The sequence below is a fragment of the Schistocerca americana genome, unplaced genomic scaffold, assembly GCF_021461395.2.
Source record: "Schistocerca americana isolate TAMUIC-IGC-003095 unplaced genomic scaffold, iqSchAmer2.1 HiC_scaffold_106, whole genome shotgun sequence".
Taxonomy (NCBI): domain Eukaryota; kingdom Metazoa; phylum Arthropoda; class Insecta; order Orthoptera; family Acrididae; genus Schistocerca; species Schistocerca americana.
The window spans coordinates 218,919-226,410 of NW_025725112.1; positions in this window are offsets into that span (position 1 = coordinate 218,919).

The window sequence follows — 7,492 nt, forward strand, 5'->3', positions numbered from 1 at the left end:
TTTCGACGCTTCAGGAAACGGGAAGTTTCAACCGACGACAACGCAATCGTCGTAGCACTCGCACAGACGAAGCTGCCCAAGTTACTGTTCTCGATTCCGTTGCTGTGAATCCACATGTGAGCACACGACAGCTTGAACGCGAGATTGGCATTCCTAAAACCATTGTACATCGTATTCGTACACGTCACCGGTTCCATCCTTACCATGTACACCTACATCAAGAATTGCATGCGAATGATTTCCAGAATCCACGTGAATCCACATGTGAGCACACGACAGCTTGAACACGAGATTGGCATTCCTAAAAGCATTGTACATCGTATTCTTACACGCCACCGGTTCCATCCTTACCATGTACACCTACATCAAGAATTGCATGCGAATGATTTCCAGAATCGTGTACAGTTCTGTCAGTGGGCACAGCAGCAGATCCTTGCCAACCAAATCTTCTTCTCCAGTGTTCTATTTACCAATGAACGTTCCTTCTCAAACAAAGGACAGGTAAATACAGGGAACAGGCATAACTGGTCCAGCGACAACCCACAATGGCCTAGACAGGTGGAACATCAGCGTCAATGGAGAGCTAAGGTCTGGTGTGGGATGCTTGGTACTACAAATATTGGCCCTTATTTCATCAATGGTAGTCTAAACGGCACAGCGGATGCCAACTTCCTCAGACGAATTCTTCGGTTGGTTTGTGGGGGTTAAAGGGACCAGACTGCGATGGTCATCGGTCCCCTAACCAATTCTTCCTCCTCTTCCGGATGAAGTGCCGCTAAGAACCAGAATGCTTATGTGGTATCGACGCCATGGATGTCCAGCACATAATGCCTTGTGTGCACGTCGTGTTCTGAACCGAAGGTATCCTACCAGATGGATTGGTCGAGGAGGAACAATTACTTGGCCTGCTAGGTCTCCTGATTTAAATCCCCTAGACATTTTTCTTTGGAAATGCATTAAAGGCGTTGTCTATCACGGTATTCCAACAACTCCAGAGGACATACAGGAACGTACCATGCTTGCTTGTAATTCTCTTCCGCAGGTAACATTGGAAGCAGTAAATAATTCTTTCATTCAACGAGTGCACCAGTGTATCAGTGCCCAGTGTCACCATTCTGAGCACCTTTGAATGTTCTCCTCCTGGGCAACGGTACAGGACAGTCAAAGTCAATTTTTTGTTCTGTTTTTACTTGGTTTTCATTTGTTTTCTGACAACCCCAGCAAGTGGACAAGTTTGTGATCCCGTGCTCAAAGTCAATGTTGTGTTATGTAATTAACAACGTTGTGTTTCAGTGAATGATACACTGTGGTACATTTTTGAATAGATCTTTAGGAGAGGAAATGAATTACCGAACAAAAAATACAGGGTGCCATTTAAAAAAGTCATACCGCTGTTCATATCTTTGTAAAAAACCTAACTACAACGAAGGCAATCATGTTGACTGATGTCCCCCTGACGGCTAAAGTAACATTTTCTTGAAACATTTTGTAATTTGCATGTGGACAAACAGTTACTCAGGGTGGTCATGATAAATAGGCAACCTGTGTAATCAGTCTGAAACCTCCCGCTGTCTCCAGCCGTCTTTCACGAGTAAAATTTTCCCCTATTCTTAAACCAAGTGCCAGTGATGCTTAAACTACTCTCTGTGCAAAATTCTAACAGACCGCCTCCTCTTTCAACCTCTTCACCCATTCCTTGTTCACCTACTATTTTTCCTTCTCTTCCTTTTCCTACTATAGAATTCCAGTACACCACAACTAAATTTTCGTCTCCCTTACCTATCTGAATAATTTCTTTTGTCTCATTATAAATTTCTTCAATCTCTTCATCATCTGCGTAGCTAATTGGCATATAAACTTGTACTTCTGTGATTGGTATGGGTTTCGTGTCTATCTTGACTGCGATAATGCATTCACTACGCTGTCCATAGTAGTTTACGCGCTGTCTTGTTCTGTTATTCATTATTGACCAACTCATGCATTACCCCTATCTGATTTTGTATTTTTAACTCTGCATTCACGTTACCAGAAGTTCTCTTCTTCCTGTTACATAACTTCACTAATTTCCACTATACCTATCTTCAACCTATTCTTTTCTTATTTTCTGACGTAGCTGCCCGATTAAGGGGTCAAACATTCCACGCTCCGATCCATAGAACGCCAGTTTTGTTTCTCCCGATGACGACATCCTCCTGAAGAGTCTACGCCCAGAGATCCAAATGGGGGACTATTTTACCTCCATAATTTTTAACCACGAGGATGCAATCATCATTTAACCACACAGTGGAGTTTCATGCCCTCGGGAAAAATTACGGCTGTAGTTTCTCCTCGCTTTCAGCCGTTCGCAGTACCAACAGCGCAAGGCCGTTTGGGCTGATGTTACAAGGTCGGGTCAGTCACTCATCCAAACTGTTCCCCTGGAACTACTGAGAGGGCTGCTGCTCCTCTTCAGGAGACACACGTTTGTCTAACCTCTCAACAGATACCCATCCGTTGTGGTTACGCCTCCGGTATGGCTATCTGTATCACTGAGACATGTAAGCCACCCCATCAAAGGCAAGGCCCATGGTTCTTATTAAAGGAATGTTTATATAGATATCATCAACTAGAAGTGTTTCCTCTAAACTACTCAGTAACCAATTCTAGTAGGAATAACCGTCAATGCATCTTCTGGATTGTTATGTGCGTACACGTCTTAGTGAAGAGACCACCGTGTCTTACGAAGGAAAGAAGAAAAATCAAGTCAAATTGGAAGGTGTTAGAGACGCGCAGCAATAGACGAAGAGATATAAGGAAATCGGCCTTGAGCTATTCAGAGAATCCATGCTGTTACTTGCCGTTATGGAAACCTGATTCTGGATATTATTATGGGTGACTTGAATCTCCTTTCTTTCGAATTCAATTCCAGAGACACAATGACACCTCACTCAGATTCTCTTACAAAGTAATGACTGACATGATTCGAGGTAGTTCAAATAGATGCAGAATCTCTTGACTTCCTGAAAACATTTGACTGAGTACCGCACTTAACTCTTATTATCACAAGAATGATCATACGGTGTATCAAGCGAAATTTATGAAAGACCTTAGGATTTTGGGGTCCTGGATGGAGAGTTGTCGTCTACTGTAGTAGTAAATTCATATGCGCTCCAGGAACGTGTATTAATGGTTATGCTGTATATTACTGACACTGCAGACAAAACATAGTAATGTCAGACTTCTCACTGCTGATGTAGTTATCTGTAATGAACTACCATCTGAAATCTTATGAAGACCTGCCTGAATATTTTTTTCATAAGTCGTGCCAATTTGTCAACTGGCTTTAAATGCTCTGAAATGTAAAATTGTGCATTTCACAAACTGAAAAAATGTTACATTCTATATCAGTCAGTCACAGTTAGTATTCAAATACGTGTGTGTAACAATTTGTAGGGATATAAAATGGAATGATCATGTACGCTTAGTCGTAAGTAAGCAGGTGGCAGACTTCCATTCCTTGGTACGGATATTAGAAAAATATAATCAGTCTCCAAAAGAGTGTCCTTACGAATTACTCATGCGAGCCATCCTTGTATATTGCCTAAGTTTGTGGGACCCACACCAGATAGCACTGAAAATAGATATGGAACGTATACAAAGAAGAGTGGCACGAGGAGTCACTGGTTTGTTTGACCCATGGAAGAGCATCACGGAAAAACTAGAGAAACTGAACCGGCAGACTCGTCAAGGAACGCGCAAAGTACCCCTAAAGGCCTACTTATAAATCTTCGAAAACCATCTTTAAAGGAGGAATCTAGGAATATACTAGGACTTCCGCTTACACTCCTGTAGGGAGGCTAGATTATGCTGAATACAGCACGCACAGAAGAGCTGAAGAAATCATTCTTTCCGCGCTCCATACATGAATGGAACGGGAAAATTCCTAATAACTGGTATAATTTGTAGTACCCTCTGCAACACACATCACATCGGTTCGAAGTGTGTAGATGTAGGTGTAACAGTGTGACTGTAGATAATACCATCACAAGAAGGGGAGCAATCGAGAAACCTACCGGAGCGCAGTCATTCACAGACGTCTTCGAATGGAGTATTGCTCATCAGAAAAGGGAAGGGAGGATACGATAGTAGTACTAGAGGTAGCTACTCCGACATAACGTAAGCTAGCTTGTGGAACACAGATGTAGATATTATTTACAAATAAAAACCACGTCAAGACCACCTGAAACTGTGATTTCGACTCCGATGAAACATCTGCGCTACATTAGATTCCGATTTAGGTTCCTATAAAAGTAAGTCTGCCACACCCTTTGTTCCTACAGTCAGTGTGAGAATATCACATAAGTGGTCAATAGAGACGTCGTACGTTGCACGAAGCCCTAGCCGCAAACATTCCGAGAAAGTACATTCCAAACGAATCATTTTCTTCAGCATTGCATGTAATGTCCACCATAGTACAATATGAGAAATTCGGGATGTCAGTAGTCTTTCTTCCCTTGCAAAATCCGTGAATGCAACAGGAACGACGAAAAATGATTGTGATATCCTATACACCCTCCGCCACAAACCACTCTGAGTTGTGTGGTTGATCTGTTAATCTGTTATTCTGCGCAACGGATTAATCTGAGATGTACCCTTTACCCTGTGGCTCCTGCAAGATGCAATTTCCACCCCCACACTACTACAGAAGTCAGACAGACGCTCCCAACGTTCTAAAGAGAAATGCCTGAAAAACTTTCAGCAATAAATATCTTCAGGAGTCGTCCACTGTAAGGAAATGAAACAAAAATTCACAATATTTCTTACGTAACTAGTGGAATACTTGGGTACTGGAGTAGTGCTAGTTAGTGTAAGAAAAACATGAAACTAACGACAGTTATTATTTATTTTGCAACAATTCCGAGAATTCACAATGGCACTTTTAGTTATGAATTGAACAAATTATATCCTGGTTCTTTACGGAATGTGAAGTTACCTCTCAAGGATAGGATTCGCTAGTGAAATTTCTATACAGAGTATAAGATGCTTGTTGACTTGGCAGAATGGCTGAGAGGCGCGCCTACTCAACTTGAATAGTTATCCTTTAGAATGTTGCTAGGTACGGTCGAGGCTGTCGCGTGTGAAATGCAGTGAAGTGTACTGTTGTGGAGGAAATATGGGGCTCGCAATAGCTGTAGTGCACAATACCGTAAGCTGCGATGACTGCTGTCTGCGCCACTCGCTGCTGACAAATAAGATAACTCTCGTTCTATCTGGATTGACATTCGCCAATCAAACTCTCCCTATGCCTTGATGAAGTCAAGGATTCCTACTCGCCCCTAGTCTAACTATTGGCGTGGTACTCCAGTCAGATAACCAGTCCACCGTGATGCAACTCAAAATTCGCTCGCAGGCGTTTAACTATAACTCTGTCCGTTTACACCGCACAATAAGTGTGTTGGCCAACACAGTGAACAACGCTTAATCGCAAGGACTCAATATAGAGTAGCACTTCGATTCGCTCTCGACAGAGGTGCTCTCTCAGTGAAGTATTGAGGAGAGACTTCTTCCTTGCTCCAAGAGCGACAACAGAACAGCGCTTCTCCACGCCAGACGTGAAGGGGTATATCTTTCGGTCTCTTCCATTATTCCTTCAGCTCAAGGCGTCAGAAATATCGTCTGCCAATCAGAATTGCTCTTCTAAAACGGGCGAATGACGTTTCGTTTAATGCGACCAATCCGGAAACCTGTAACAATGGCGTTTGGCGTTTGCTGTCTCCCTGTGAAAATCTCTGAAACTGCGTGCTATGTGTATAGAATCCGTAGGCTGGCCGCTCCCACACAATGTAGCGGAATTTTCTTTTAAGGCGAACACAGGGTCGTTCCCCCCTTTCACTCGGCCCCACGCTGTCCGCTACACGGGCGATCACCGGCCGACATAGGCTGGGTCGTCCTCTGAAGGGACTGGCGTCCCGTTGTGCGGTTTCTCTCCCGAACTAAAAGCTTCTGTGGCCGTTGTGTCTGGAATGTATGTGTGTATGCCAGCCTCGAGTATTTCAACCACAGAGTGCTTATTTGTTAATTGCATATCGTTTACATGAATTCATACAACAATGACTTTATCTTATCGAGTTTGGGTTCGAATGAAGTGTCTTGATGTGCGGAATATGATTGTGAGAGCGGAATACGTAAGCAATGAAGGTCAGGAGACCACGACGTCTTACACCACGTTGCTTGTGAAATGCAGATTGAGATGGAAAATCTCATGTGGCCAAACTAATTCGACATCGGACGGAGTTATAAGGAAGGTGGGTCACAATTTTTATTTATGGGTGCTGCGAGATGGCGACAGAAATGGGAGCAGTCCTATTGTGGGCTGGAGAGGAGGTGGGTGGTATGTTGATCACTGTTCTAGCTGACACTGGCAAGCTGTCTCATTGATTTCAAATGCTTAGTATAGGTAATTATTTGAATATTTTGCTGTTGAATAATATCTCAGTCATTTTTGCGAGTCACAGACCAGCGTCCATAACCAACTGGCAGATGCGCTATGTATAATACGTGGAGCAATCTAGTAATATTGATGTGTGAGTTCCTGGAGCTCAGGGTGAGGCAACCATCACGCTAGGGCTAGAGTGACCGACCCTAAGAACGTCTCTCATGCTACAGAAGTCTCTCTGTAATCGTTTACATCTTACGGTTACTATGATTTCTAGGTCCGAGGTAGTTACGGACAGATAGAACTTTGTAGTACAATGACTTCATCTCTTCAACTACTTTTTATTTGCAAACCGGCAAACTCCACGTCGAATGACGTCCACAATCGGCGTGAACGAGCTAGACAACAGATTCGAGAAGAAATAATGGAAAAGACTATTCTTATTTTCCGTTAATATTTCAAAAATATTATTTTCCGGGGGAAAGAGAGCTCAGGGTTTAACGTATTATTGACGGTGAGAGCATTAGGTACAAAGCACAAGTACTGGATGGTGCAGAAAGTAGGCCATGACCGAAGCAGGGCAATCATCCTACACTTGCCCTGATATACTACGGGAAGCTATGGGAAACCTGCCCCTGGATGCCCTTATAAACTAAGGGAAGCTATGGCTAATCTTCATCTGGATATCCTGGTAGACACGGGGATGCTGCAGGAAACCAGCATAGGGATGTATGATAGAGTGAGGCAATGTATGGAAACTTATACGTGGACGCCTTGATAGGCTGAGGAAAGTTGTAGGAAACCAACTTCTTTTATGTACTGATAGACTCATGCAAGCTATGGAAACTTTCCTCTGGGCGCCTTCGTAGACTGGGGGACGCTATGAGAAGCCTACATCTGGATGTCCTTGTAGACTGGGGGAAGCTACAGGTAACCAACATCTGGATGACCTTATAGACTGAAGGAAGCTGTGGGATCCTACATCTAGATGTCCTCTGCAATATTGACCACAGGATGAGGTCCGTTACTATTACCGCTTTTTCTTATATTCAGGAGGACTGGCCACTCGAGATGTCT